The sequence below is a fragment of the Hemitrygon akajei genome, chromosome 10 (genome assembly GCF_048418815.1).
Source record: "Hemitrygon akajei chromosome 10, sHemAka1.3, whole genome shotgun sequence".
NCBI lineage: Eukaryota > Metazoa > Chordata > Chondrichthyes > Myliobatiformes > Dasyatidae > Hemitrygon > Hemitrygon akajei.
The window spans coordinates 170,789,197-170,803,935 of record NC_133133.1 but is presented as its reverse complement, the minus strand read 5'-3'; positions in this window follow the sequence as shown (position 1 = coordinate 170,803,935).

The window sequence follows — 14,739 nt, the reverse complement described above, 5'->3', positions numbered from 1 at the left end:
GGCCAGTTTTGCATCCTATCAATGTCCCACTGTAACCTCTGACAGCCCTCCACACTATCCACAACACCCCCAACCTTTGTGTCATCAGCAAATTTACTAAGCCATCCCTCCACTTCCTCATCCAAGCCATTTATAAAAATCACAAAGGGTAGGGGTCCCAGAACAGATCCCTGAGGCACACCACTGGTCACTGGCCTCCATGCAGAACATGACCCGTCTACAACTACTCTTTGCCTTCTATGGGCGAGCCAGTTCTGGATCCACAAAGCAATGTCCCCTTGGATCCCATGTCTCCTTACTTTCTCATTGCATGGGGCACCTTATCATTCATGGCTTGGCTTCATGAACGAAGATTTAGCAAGGGGGCTGCTCATGCCTGCTGCAGGCTCACTGGTGGCTGATAAGGCCAATACGGGACAGGCAGACCCGGCCGCAGCAGCTGCGAGGGAAAATCTGTTCTGGGTTTGGTGCTGCTGTGTCATGGTTCTTCCTCCTTCTCCTTTTGTCCTCAAGGCCAGCCCCACGTGCGTTCTCGAAGGAGGAGACAGACTGGTGAATGGTGTGTCGCCAGACCTCGTGATCAGAGGCTAGAGTAGACCACTGGCGATGGTCAATGTGACAGGCACCAAGGGATTTCTTCAGAGAGTCCTTGTACCTCTTCTTCGGTGCCCCCCGTCACGGTGGCCAGTGGAGAGTTCACCATACAGCACAATCTTGGGCAGGCGATGATCTTCCATCCTGGAGATGTGCCCAGCCCAGCACAGCTGCACCTCCAACAGCATAGCCTCGATGCTGGTGACCTCCGCCTGTTCGAGGACTTCAATGTTGGTGAGAAAGTCACTCCAGTGGATGTCAAAGATGGTGCAGAGGCAGTGCTGGTGAAAATATTCAAGGAATCATAGGTGGTGACGGTAGGTGACCCATGACTCAGAGCCGTACAAGAGGGTCGTCAGTGCAATGGCTCTGTACATGCTGAGCTTTGAGCCTTTCTTCAGATGCGTGTTGTTTCAGACTCTTTTGTACAGCCTGCCGAATGCGCTGTTTGCCTTTGCCAGTCTGTTGTCAATCTCTTTGTTGATCTTGGCATCTGACGAGATGGTGCACCCCAGGTAGCTGAACTGGTGGACTGTCTTCAGCTCTGCCTTGCTGATGGTGATGCGGGGAGGGTGGTAATCTTCCTGGGGTGCGGGCTGATGGGGAACTTCTGTCTTCTTCAAGCTGACTTCCAGTCCGAAGAGCTCAGCAGCCTCTGCAAAGCAGGATGTTATACGCTGCAGGGCTTCTCTGTGTGGGCAACAAGGGCAGCATCGTTGGCGAAGAGGAGCTCTCGGATGAGTTGCTCCAATGTCCTGGTGTGGGACTGTAGTCATCCCAGGTTGACCAGGCTGCCATCGGTGCGGTATTGGATGTAGACACCATCCTCATCATCAAGGTCTTCTGTGGCTCTTTCGAGCATCATGCTGAAGAAGATGGTGAAGAGAGTTGGCGTGAAGATGCAGCCTTGCTTTATTCCGCTGCCTATTGGGAAGGGCTCTGAGAGGTCATTGTTGTGTCTGACTTAGCCACGCTGATCTTCATATAGCTGATTGATCATGTTGAGGAACTTTAGGGGGCATCCCACTCATTCCATGATTTGCCACAGACCTTCCTTGCTCACAGTGTCGAATGCTTTGGTAATGTTGACAAACATCACATACAGTTCCCTACATTTCTCTTGAAGCTGCCTGAGAACAAATATCATGTTGGCTCTGAAGCCATACTGGTTCTCTGGAAGGTGTTCTTCTGCAATGATGGGCACCTATCTGTTCAGGAGTACTCTTGTGAGGACCTTTCCTGCGATGGGGAGCAGAGTTACCTCCCGGTAGTTGGAGCAATTGGACTTTTCCCCCTTGTTCTTATACAGGGCGATGATGACTGCCTCACGGAGGTCCTGTGGTAGTTTGCCTTGTTCCCAGCAGCAGACAAAGAACATGGAGTTTGGTGTGTAACGCTGGCCCCCATGCTTCCAATTCTCTGGTATGATTCCATCAACTCCTGCTGCCTTGCCACTTTTCAGCTGCTCTATGGCCTTGACAGTCTCTTCTAGGGTTGGAATCTTGTCCAGTTCTGTTTTCTCTGGCTGTTGCAGGAGGCGATGAATTGCCGAGTCTCTGCAAAGAAGAGATCCCTCCACCAGGCGCACCTTGCTCAGACATCTTGTCCTTATAAGAAAGCAGCCTTCCGCTTTGTATGCAGCAACCTCCAGCGCAATTTTCAAGAGATTCAGAACATGTGCTGGACCAACCTCGCAAAGAGAACTCAGCTTTGTGCAGACACCGGTGACTGCAGAGGGTTTTATAAAGCCCTGAAAGCGGTGTATGGCCCTTCGCACCAAGTCCAGAGTTTCTTGTGCAGTGCAGATGGCCAGGCGCTCTTCGCAGACAAGGTGTCCACCTTCAACCGATGGTCGGAACATTTCTGGATTCTCTTCAGCACCAACCTCATGGTCCAAGACACAGCAATTCATCGGTACCTTATCAAATATCTTGCCAAAATCCATATACACTACATCTACGGCTCTACCTTTATCAATGTGTTTAGTCACATCCTCAAAAAATTTAATCAGGCTCATAAGGCACGACCTGCCTTTTACAAAGCCATGCTGACTATTCCTGATCATATTATGCCTCTCCAATGTTCATAAATCCTGCCTCTCAGGATCTTCTCCATCAACTTACCAACCACTGAGGTAAGACTCACTGGTCTAAAATTTCCTGAGCTATCCCTACTCCCTTTCTTGAATAAAGGAACAACATCCGCAACCCTCCAATCTTCCAGAACCTCTCCCGTCCTCATTGATGATGCAAAGATCATTGCTAGAGGTTCAGCAATCTCCTCCCTCACATCCCATCCGGTCCCGGTGACTTATCCAACTTGATGCTTTCCAAAAGCTCCAGCACATCCTCTTCCTTAATATCTACATTCTCAAGCCTTTCAGTGCACTGCAAGTCATCCCTACAATCGCCAAGATCCTTTTCCATAGTGAATACTGAAGCAAAGTATTCATTAAGTACTTCAGCTATTTCCTCCAGTTCCATACACACTTTTCCGCTGTCACACTTGATTGATCTTATTCTCTCACGTTTTATCCTCTTGCTCTTCACATACTTGCGAATGCCTTGGGGCTTTCCTTAATCCTGTCCGCCAATACATTCTCATGCCCCTTCTGGTTCTAATTTCATTCTTAAACTCCTTCCTGCTAGCCTTGTAATCTTCTAGATTCCTATCATTACCTAGTTTTTTTTGAACCTTTTGTAAGCTCTTCTTTTCTTCTCGACTGGATTTACAACAGCTTTTGTACACCACATTCCTGTACCCTACCATCCTTTCCCTGTCTCATTGGAACTTACCTATGCAGAACTCCACGCAAATATCCCCTGAACATTTGCCACATTACTTCCGTACATTTCCCTGCAAACATCTGTTTCCAATTTATGCTTCCAAGTTCCTGCCTGATAGCCTCATATTTCCCCTTACTCCATTTAAAAGTTTCCCTAACTTGTTTGTTCCTATCCCTCTCCAATGCTATGGTAAAGGAGATAGAATTGTGATCACTATCCCCAAAATGCTCTCCCACTGAGAGACCTGACACCTGACCAGGTTCATTTCCCAATACCAGATCAAGTACAGCCTCTCCTCTTGGAGGCTTATCTACATATCATGTGAAGAAACCTTCCTGAACACACCTTACAAATTCTACCCCATCTAAACCCTTCACTCTGGGGTAGACAACCCTTCCATTACTTCCTCCTTTTCTGCAGCCGTGACACTATCTCTGATCAACAGTGCCACGCCCCCACCTCTTTTGCCTCCCTCCTTATCCTTTCTGAAACATGTAAAGCCTGGCATCTGAAGTAGCCATTCCTTCCCCTGCACCATCCAAGTCTCTGTAATGGCCACAACATCATAGCACCAAGTGCTGATCCACGCTCTAAGCTCATCCACTTTATTCATGATACTCTTCGCATTAAAATAGACACATCTCAAATCATCGGACCGAGCATGTCCCTTCTCTGTCACCTGCCTATCCTTTTTGCACTGTCTCCAAGCTTTCTCTATTTGTCAGCCAACCCTCCTTTCCTCCATCACTTCAGTTTGGTTCCCACCCCCCAGCAATTCTAGTTTAAACTCTCCCCAATAGCCTTAGGAAACCTCCCTGCTGGGATATTGGTCCCCCTCGGATTCAAGTGCAACCCGTCCTTTTTGTACAGGTCACACCTGCCCCAGAAGAGGTCCCAATGATCCAGCAATATGAATCCCTGCTCCCTGCTCCTGTCCCTCAGCCATGCATTTATCCTCCATCTCATTCTACTCCTATACTCACTGTCATGTGGCACAGGCAGTAATCCCAAGATTACTACCTTTGAGGTCCTGCTCATGCCTCACGCCTTTCTGGAGTAGCCAACCACAGGGAACCTTGTCAAACACTATTAAAATTCATATGCAGCATCCACTGCTTTACCTTCATTAATTTGTTTTGTTACTTCCTCAAAAACTCAAATTAGGCTTTTGAGGAACAGCCTTTCCCTCACATAGCCATGATTACTATCCTGAATAAGCCTCTGCTTCCACAAATGCTTCTAAATCCTCTCCCTACCACCACTGATGTAAGACTCACTGCTCTATAATTTCCAGGATTTAAAGATTTGATTCATTTGTCACATTTATAATATATCGACACACACAACAAAATGCGTTGTTTGCATCAACAACCAACACAATTCAAGGATGTGCTGGGGGCAGCCTGTAAATTTTGCTATACTTTCCACAACTTTCTAACCCTAATCTATATGTCTTTAGAATGTGCCAAGAAACCAGAGCGTAGTGCAGTTGTGTTCCCTAACTTCAATCATAATGTGTAAGATCATTAAATACTTTATAGCATTTTAACCAGGATTTTGTGTCTTGTTTCTGGCACCGTCTTCTGGATCCTTGGAGTGAGGAATTTCTCTCTTATTCTTCATCCATCAAACTAACATCCCAATAACAACATCATAAAAACAGCTACACAGACCACTGCCTGGTCTGCCAAACCGGTCAGCGAATTGCTCAAAGCTGTGCAAAACATTTCTAATGCTTGTTGGAGGTAAAAGCATCTACCATTTACCAGCTTAAATCAACTGGGCAGAATCAAAATGGCCTGAGTCCACCCTGCACCATAATTCCAGAATATATATTTCTAGCATGAATGAATTTCAAGGTCATAGTTATAAAGTTCATGAAATGTCAATTAATCCAACATACTACCTCATGCTTTTTAAACCTACCTTCTTAGTGGTTTGTAATTATGGTGTATCTACACTTTCAAGATCAATTTGTGAAAGTCAATTGGAGTGAAAATATACCAAACGAGGAGTTAACCTGGCTTCGGCATATTTCGAATGAAACAAGTCAGTATGGTCTTCTAGACATAATTGCGTTAATTAATGTCATACAGAGCAAGCTAATTTAATTTAATTATAGCATCAAGCTAATCTGTTGAAGTAATACATTTTGTACTCTCAAGATCAATTTGCATTTTTCACAGAAAGGATTGATCTCAAGATTTACATCTTGATTTCAGCGTTGAAGTGAGATGTTGCAATTTGAATTGCTTTGCCTGTAAGGATACTGGAAACAAATTCAATTATAACTTTCAAAAGAGACATAGATAAAAACTTGAAAGGGAGACAAATTTCAGATCTATGGGGAGAATGAAAGGGATTGAGGATAATTAGATAGCACTGTGAAAGAGCCAGCACAGACATGATGGGCAAGTGATTTCTTTCTGTAACATTATAAAGTTCTATGTAAGATCATCATTCCTGATTGTGCAAAATTGTTAGAATAAAACAAAGATGCAGACAGCTTACTAAAAGACATTCATTCATGCACTTTTTAATATTTCATTTTGCCCAGAAAGTTCCTCGCAATACACTTAATAAAATTCTTGCATCATCATCAGGGATTTTAAAGATGATTTTTTTTCGGTTAATTGAAACATCAAACGAATTAATTTGGTTGCATTTGGGGATATGCAGGAATTTCTCTTATCAGCTGACAGTCTGGTGGAAATACAAGGCATGATGGATAAGTTCGTGGCCTAAGGTAGAAGAAGTCAATTTTAGAAAACCTAGCACATTTATTTTTCAACATAGTCCCCTCCTATATTTACACACTTAGTCCAGCGGTTGTGGAGCATACGGATCTTGGACCTCCAGAAAGTGTCCACAGATGGGTGATTGATAAGTTTGTGGCCTGACATAGAAGGAGATGCGTTTCTGCTCTCATTACATGCACATGCAGTTCAACATTTTGAGTGATTATGCAGAAAGTTTGAAGTTAATAATTCATCTCCTTCTACCTTAGACCACAAACTTATCAGTCACCCCTGATGAGTTATTAACTTCAAGCTTCCTGCATAATCACTCAGAGTTGACCTGCATGTGCATGTAATGAGAGCTGTATAACTCATCTCCTTCTACCTTAGGCCACGAACTTATCAATCACCCATCTGTGGACACTTTCTAGAGGGCCAAGATCTGTATGCTCCACAACCGCTGGACTAAGTGTGTAAATGTAGGAGGGGACTATGTTGAAAAATAAATGTGCTAGGTTTTCTAAAATTGACTCCTACCTTAGGCCATGAACTTATCAATCACCCCTCATATTTAAAACATATATCCAAGGGGGCAAAAACAATACTGAGTAAATTAGCAATCCCTTGATTTACTGAGATGAAGATCAAATGCTTATAGTGGAGGAGAGAAAATAAGATTGCAAAGAAAAGTGAAAAGACAAATTTGTATTGGACAACTTCAAGTGTATACAAAAGATTAGTTTGGAATTGTCCAAAATTGTCTTAAGATTCTTTCACAAATAAGGCAAGGACTGTAAATGTAATCTTCTGTTTTAAAATAGTGCTGGTGAAACCCAGGGACTACTTATCGGTGGCAAATAAAACAATGACGTAATTTATTAATAATATTTTTTCTGGCAAAGAATCGCCGCAAATAATAGGGAGGGGAGCAGAGCCCGGGCCCGTCTCCGAGAGCAAGGTAAGACCCAAGGTTGGATCGATTTAGGTGCCAGAGCAGAGTGAAAACATCAAGGTATTGGGACCAAGATGAGGGATGGGCCAGTTCTGCTCGCTGCTCTGTGATGTTTTCTTGGCCCCTGCTCTGCACTTAATTGAGGCTACGGCCTGCTCCAGCTGCAGTAATGCCTGTATTCATGTTTGTGGATTCACTTCCATAAAACTTCAGTTCTGAATGCCATTTGCTTACTTTTATTGATTGCATGATTTTTTTCTTCTCTGCACTTTGGGTGTTTGACCGTCTTTTTTCTTAATGGGCTCTTTTTTTTGTTTCTGTTTTGTTGTGTGGCTGCCTGTAAGGAAATGGATCTCAAGGATGTATAATGTATGTGAGGACCTCTGTTGGTCAGGGTTGACCATGGATATTGTGCCCTAGCTGTCTAGATATGCAAGCCTGGGCAGTATGATATGGAGAGCAAGCTGTTGCCCATGTAGCAAGCTCCCCCTCTCCACGCATCTGATGAACCCAAAGGAACAGCAGAGACCAATACAGTTTGGTACCAGCTGCGTCACAGGAGTTACCAGACAGTATTGAACTTAATGTAGGCTGCCTTAGGGACTCCAGCTCTGGACTTTTTCCTTGGGGTTTACTCTTGAAGCCTACCCCAGGAGTTGGAATGGCCACAAAGCAGCAGAGGCTTGAGATCAGAGTTCTCCTTCTCCTAGATGAGCTGCCAACCACTGCTGACGAGCCCCATCTACCCAAAGCGACTGGTTTTAAGGCGCCAGCAACCTGCCTTTGCACCTTCTGTCAGTAGAAACAGCTCCCCCAGGCTTAGTAGCTAAACCACATGTCAACGTCAGGAACTGGACTTAGATATCAGGAGCTATTTGAGGCACATGCCATTGGGAGTATTTAATAGGTAGTGGGAGCTTGTCCCCATGGAGCTGGTCCCCAGCTATAACAACCTTAAGGAAGCAAGTACATTTATTATCAAAGTATGTAATACTTTCATAACAGATGTACTTTGAATTTTGAAAAAAAAATGGGAGTACAAGTGGGAAAATTCTACTTTTTACGACTGAAATAAAACTAGAAAATGTCAAATCATCCCTTAACTGTAAGTACTGTTTCTACCCCAATGATCAGACCCTGAGAGGATAGAGATATCAATGCAAGAAGGAATGGAATATGTGACTGGTGATCGGATGCTTCCTGTCATTAATGCGGAATGATTCAAAGTGTTCAGCCAAGCATAATGCAGAACAGTAAAGACAGGAAAGTAAACTGAAAAAAATGCAAGTGAACTAGTATCTCGGTACTAGTATTTCTCTAGCAGGGGCCTTAAATATTGGTAATGCAGGAGACTTGCTGTTGTATCGCTTGAACTAGCGTAGAAATACTGAGGGAAGGGAACTTAAAGGGCGTCTGAGGAGTAGACGCTGGTGCTGAGGCCTGATAAAAATGAGAGGGAATTAGTGGGCTTATAGTAAACACTGGTTGATAGCCTTTACCCAGAAGTGGAGATATTGGGGAAAGGAACAATTACAGGTAGTCAAAGTGTCCTGATGAAGGGCCTCAGCAAGAAACATTGACTGTTTACTCTTTTCCACAGATGCTGTCTGTCCTGCTGAGTTCCTCCAACATTTTCTGTGTGCTGATTGGATTTCCAGCATTTGCAGATCTTCTCGTGAAAGGTAGCCAAAGATTGCTTGAAAACTTAATGACTGTAGTTACCAGCAGAGGTAACTGGGAGTACAGTTAGACGAGAAGCTAGACTGGACTGCCAACACAGATGCCTTGTGCAGGAAGGCACAGAGTCGACTGTACTTCCTTAGAAGGTTGGCGTCATTCAATGTCTGTAGTGAGATGCTGAAGATGTTCTATAGGTCAGTTGTGGAGAGCGCCCTCTTCTTTGTGGTGGCGTGTTGGGGAGGAAGCATTAAGAAGAGGGACGCCTCACGTCTTAATAAGCTGGTAAGGAAGGCGGGCTCTGTCGTGGGCAAAGTACTGGAGAGTTTAACATTGGTAGCTGAGCGAAGGGCGCTGAGTAGGCTACGGTCAATTATGGAAAACTCTGAACATCCTCTACATAGCACCATCCAGAGACAGAGAAGCAGTTTCAGCGACAGGTTACTATCGATGCAATGCTCCTCAGACAGGATGAAGAGGTCAATACTCCCCAATGCCATTAGGCTTTACAATTCAACCGCCAGGACTTAAGAACTTTTTAAAAGCTATTATTAATGCTTTTTGAGATAGTGATTTAGATGCATATCATATTTTTTTACTGAGTTAAGTATTGTATGTAAGTAGTTTTGCTACAATAAGTGTATGGGACATTGGAAAAAAAGTTGAATTTCCCCATGGGGATGAATAAAGTATCTATCTATCTATCTATCTATCTATCTATCTATGAGAGAGGAGCTGGCTGAAGTTGATTGGAAGGGGACTCTAGCAGAGATGATGGTAGAGCAGCAATGGCTAGAGATTCTGCAAGTAAATTGGAAGATGGAGGATCAGTTCATCCCAAATCAGCATTCTAAATGGAGGAAGAGAGTAAAAGAGAGGTAACAGTGGATATCGGACTGCTGGACAATGACACAGAAGAGGTAGCAATGAGGAACAAAGAAAAGGTAAATGGATTGAAGAAGTATTTTGTGTCATCTTCATTGTGAAAGACACTTAAAACATCACAGAAATTCAAGAGACTCAGGGCACGGAAGTGAGTGTAGTCCATCTGGTCCAGGTGACTTATCTACCTTAGACCTTTCAGCTTCCCAAGCACCCTCTCCTGAGTAATCACAGCTACCTTGTTATTCATCTTCTGCACTCTTTATTTATTTTGTAACTTGTAGCAATTTTTATGCCTTGCGTTGTTGTACTGCTACAACAAACTCCATGACATATGTCAATGATAATAAACAAGATTCTGATGGGATTTCTGAAAACTTCGTTAGTGGATTGTTGATTCAGACTATTGTTACGTACATGCAACCCTGTAAAAGTATCAGCAACAATAGAACACACCTGGAGTCTGGTTTTGCTGTTAACAAAACACTACTTTATTAGCAACTATGTAATATAGTAACTTTGCTGTTAACAAAACACTATTAGCAACTACGTAATATAGGTAGTAACTTAAACCAGGTAAATCAAGAATGAACAATGTTATATGTATATATGTGTGTTCATATAATTCCCAAACTCATTCAAGCTCAGGTGGCAAGAATTACAGTCTTACAATGGTATGTAAGAAAAGTTCAGTTCAGTTAACACAGTTCACACAGGTTAATTAATGCAAGATGTTGTGAGAAGGCAATTACATTGATATTCTGCAGATTCCACGACAGCAATACAAAATAACAATAGCAGTAGGTTTTATCTCCGAAGTTGTTCCACTCCGCACACGAAGTATCACCGGCAGTGATCTTCAATGAATATCCTTTCAACACAAGTGGTACCACACTCGAATTCAGCTACGGGACATCCCAAAGTGGTGGCCACAGGACACTCAAACAGAATCCACGTATGGATTATCACCAACAGTAGCTTATCACAAAGGGGTCCATCTTCAAGCGAACCACCACCCAGGCAAGGGGCAACACACTGATAGATTCCACAAGGTTACACCAATCACACACAACGTGTTAGCCACTTATCCAGTTCCACAACATACAAAATAACTCCAACAGTGATTTGCCATGGGGTGCCTTTCTTCAGTGAACTACCACACCCAGACAAAGGGTAAACACACAAGTGGTATTCATAAAGGTTTCCCCTCACCAGAGAACCCACTCCTGTGGATTAACTAAGTGAGAATCACACTGTCGTAGCTGAATGGAAACAAACTCACCCTCACGGGCTACTTAGAGAGAGAGTCCAAACAGTGATCTCTTTGTCACTAGGTTTCTTCTCTTCTCTTCTCTGCAAACTTTTTCTAGTTGCAGCAAACTTGTGAGAGTCATTTATCAATACTCAGGATCGATCTCAACTCACCCCTCTTGGGTTACTGAAAGTTTAAACCAGCGACCGACTCACTGGTGTCTTCCATTGACCGAATCCATCTTGACTCTGACTGTGTGTGTCTCTGTGTCCTTGTAAAAAGTAAACAAGCTGCAGAGAAACCATAACATCGATTGTCCATCAAATAACTCCACCATAGGAACCAAGCAACTCTGCAGTCAGCAGCTCAAACAGTGTCCAGAAGTCAGTCTCATTCTCCCGGTGTTTTAAAGTGACAATCCACAGAAAAAATTAACCCTAGCAGTACATAACACTATAGTTTTGGCCCCCACATCATCTATGTTGTGTATTTAATATTTCAGTAATATGTGGATAATTGTGAAAACATATTGTTTGATTAAGCATTCTTTGTTGTTTACATAATTCATTACAGGTTATATGTAAAAGTATGTGAATTGCACACATGATTATGCCACCACATCACAGGTGCACTCCTCACTAAAAGGTAAAAGCAAAACTAAGACACACATCTCTCAGGTTCCCTTGTTTTTCTTTCAATTAGTTTTATGTTTTGGAGTTATAAAACATACCAGTGGTGATCAGAAAGTTTTAAACGAACCTGAGGTAACTACCTACCTGTTGAAGTGCAGCGGGATGTTCAAGAGAAAACAAAGTTCCTGAGAAACGGTGGAGTAAAAAAGTTAGCTCAGAACATGCTCCTTCGGGAAGGGACAGATATGGTCAAGTTAAAAGAAAAGGCAGAAAAGGGAACAATTCTCATAAGTAATAATAATCATAAATTTAAAAAATGCAGAAGTGGCTGGCTACATTGGAAAGATAGACATGTTCGATTGCACAACAGATAACTAACTGGACACCTGGATATAGTACACTATACAGAGTGAATTGAGAAGTATTTTGAAGCAAATTAAATAGCCAATGCAAAGTAAGTGCTAATTTTGCTGAGTGTACTAGGTGGCAGAGCATACAATTTGCTGAGAAGTTTAACTGCTCCAACCAAACCAACAAGAATGAGCTTTGCTGATATTGTGAAAGTTATGTGGGAACATTTAGAACCAAAACCATTACCAGTTGTAGAATGCTTCAGGTTTCATAATTAGAATCTAAAGGAAGGGAAGTCAACTTCAGTGCATGTCACTGAATTGAAGACGTTCAGGATGGTCAGCCAAAAATGTCATCTGTTTATTATTTTCCATAGATGCTGCTTGCCCTGCTGAGTTCCTCCAGAATTTTGTGTATGTTGCATTCTCAGTTCAGTGATGGACTTAATGTTACACTGAGAGATCACTTAGTTTGTGAAATCTTGCAAGAAAGCATTCAAAAATGTACAAGATGATGAGTGAGAGGCATTGATCGTGTGGATAGTCAGAGGATTTTTTTTCCAGGGCTGAAATGGCTAGCACAAGAGGGCGCAGTTTTAAGGTGCTTGAAAGTAGGTACAGAGGAGCTATCAGGGGTAAGCTTTTTACATAGAGAGTGGTGAGTGCATGGAATGGGCTGCCAGCGACAGTGGTGGAGGTGGATATGATAGGGTCTTTTAAGAGACTTCTGGACAGGTGTATGGAGCTCAGAGAAATAGAGGGCTATGGGTAACTCTAGGTAATTTCTCAGGTAAGGCCATGTTTGGCACAGCTTTGTGGGCCAAAGGGCCTGTATTGTGGTGAAGGTTGTCTATGTTTCTAAAAATGGCTCCTAACTGAAACACAACTTACGTTTAAAACAGCAGTTTTAAAACTGTATCAATGGAAACAGAGACAAAATTGAGTTGCAGTCAGGAATGAAAGTGAGCATGAACAACATTGCAACATCTAAACAGAACCCTGCCTGGCCGAACAAATTGTTTACTGTTGTGGGTGAGGCTCATGTACACCAGACCAGTGCAGGTTTAAGGATGAAACTTGCAAAAATGCAACAAAGTAGGACACATACAAAGAGTATGTCAGGAAGAGAAAAAGATAAAAAATCAAGCTGCAATTTCAAAAAGAGCACTAATCGGTGTGCTGTTGATGAAAAATCTGATAATGATTAGAGTGACATAGGACTGTGTAGCCTTGAGATTTACAATGTGAAAATTGACATGAGACAAACAATATGGCTTACCTCAAAAGTGAATGCCAAATTAATTAAAATGGAATTGGACACTGACTCAGCTGTTTCAGTCATTCCACAAAAAGTGTTGGGCTGGCATTTCAAAGATACTGAACTGAAGCCTGCAGGTATCCAACTAAGAAATTATAATGGAGAAAAGATTCACTGTTACAAATATCATTTCCACAGATACGCCCGTGGGAATGGCATTCATAACAGTGAAATACAACAATCAACAAGCCACATCATTACATTATTATTATGCCAACATGTCATAAGTGCACATCACTAAAAATTAAAAGCAAAGCTAAGACATGCATCTCTCGGGTTCCTTTGTTTCCCCCCACCCCCAATTAGTTTTAAGTTTTGGAGTTCTAAAACATAACAATCTACAGCAACACAGTTAAAACACAGGAGGAACTCAGTATGTCAGGCAGCACCTATGGAAAAGAACAAAACAGTTTAAATTTTGGGCCAAGAACCTATCAATCTCTATGCAGGTTAGTCTCAAATTAAAGGGCTGGTCATTCAAGATAGAGATGTTTAGAATTTTCCTCACTCAGAAGATAACGATTTGTTGGAGTTATTTACCCTAGAGATCTGTAGAGGCCCAGTCACTCAGTAAGTTCAAGACAGAGATATATTAATCTCTAGACATTAAGAGAATCAAGCAATATGGGGATAGTACAGGAGAGCAACGATGAGGCTCAGTAAGCCCCCACACCATGGGGAAAAACTTTTGACCATCCATCTTACCTGCTTCCCTCATGATTTTATGTACCTCTAAGAGGTCATTTCATGAGCTGCTACTCTCCAGAGAAAGAAGTCCCAGCCTATTGAGTCTCTCCTTGTAACTCAAGTCCTATAATCCTGTACAATGTACAGAAGGGATTTACCAGGATGCTTCATAGATTAGAGGTTCAACTGCAAAGTTTAAGAGATATGTGGATAGGTACATGGATAGGAAAGGTCCAGAGGGAGATAGGACAAATGCAGGAAAATAGGATCAGTACTTGTAGACATCTTGGTTGGCATGAGATGGGCAAATACCATAGTGCCTGTTTCCATTCTGTATAACTATGACCATATGAAAAAAAAACAGAACAAGTTGAATACAGAAAACCTAGGTTTAAGAATTGGCTCAAGACTTACTTCAGATTCTTGAGAAACAGAAATACCCATTATATTGAACAATATTAGTTAGGACATTGCAATATAAAATATGGAAATTATTTTGAGAAGAATATTACATGGATGTTGTATAGGAATGATAGCTTTGAACAGTTACTGAGACTGATAGATTATTAAGTTGTTTTTGACTCTACACCTGAAAGAGAAAGTAAAGCTCTTGACATATTCAGAAACTAAAACTGTAAATATGAAGAAAAATGAAAATATTTATGAGTAGTGGATAATTTTCAAAGCCCATTTGTAGTTTACAGTGATTTGAACATGTTAATTTTGTAACAGCATAGGTCAATGCAAAGTGTTGAAGTCAGAAGATAGTGAATAAAAATCATATCGTAGGTTATTGCAAAAGATAGTATATTTTCACATATCATTTAAATTATTACAAGATCAGCAACATTGCATTTTTATATCTTCTATG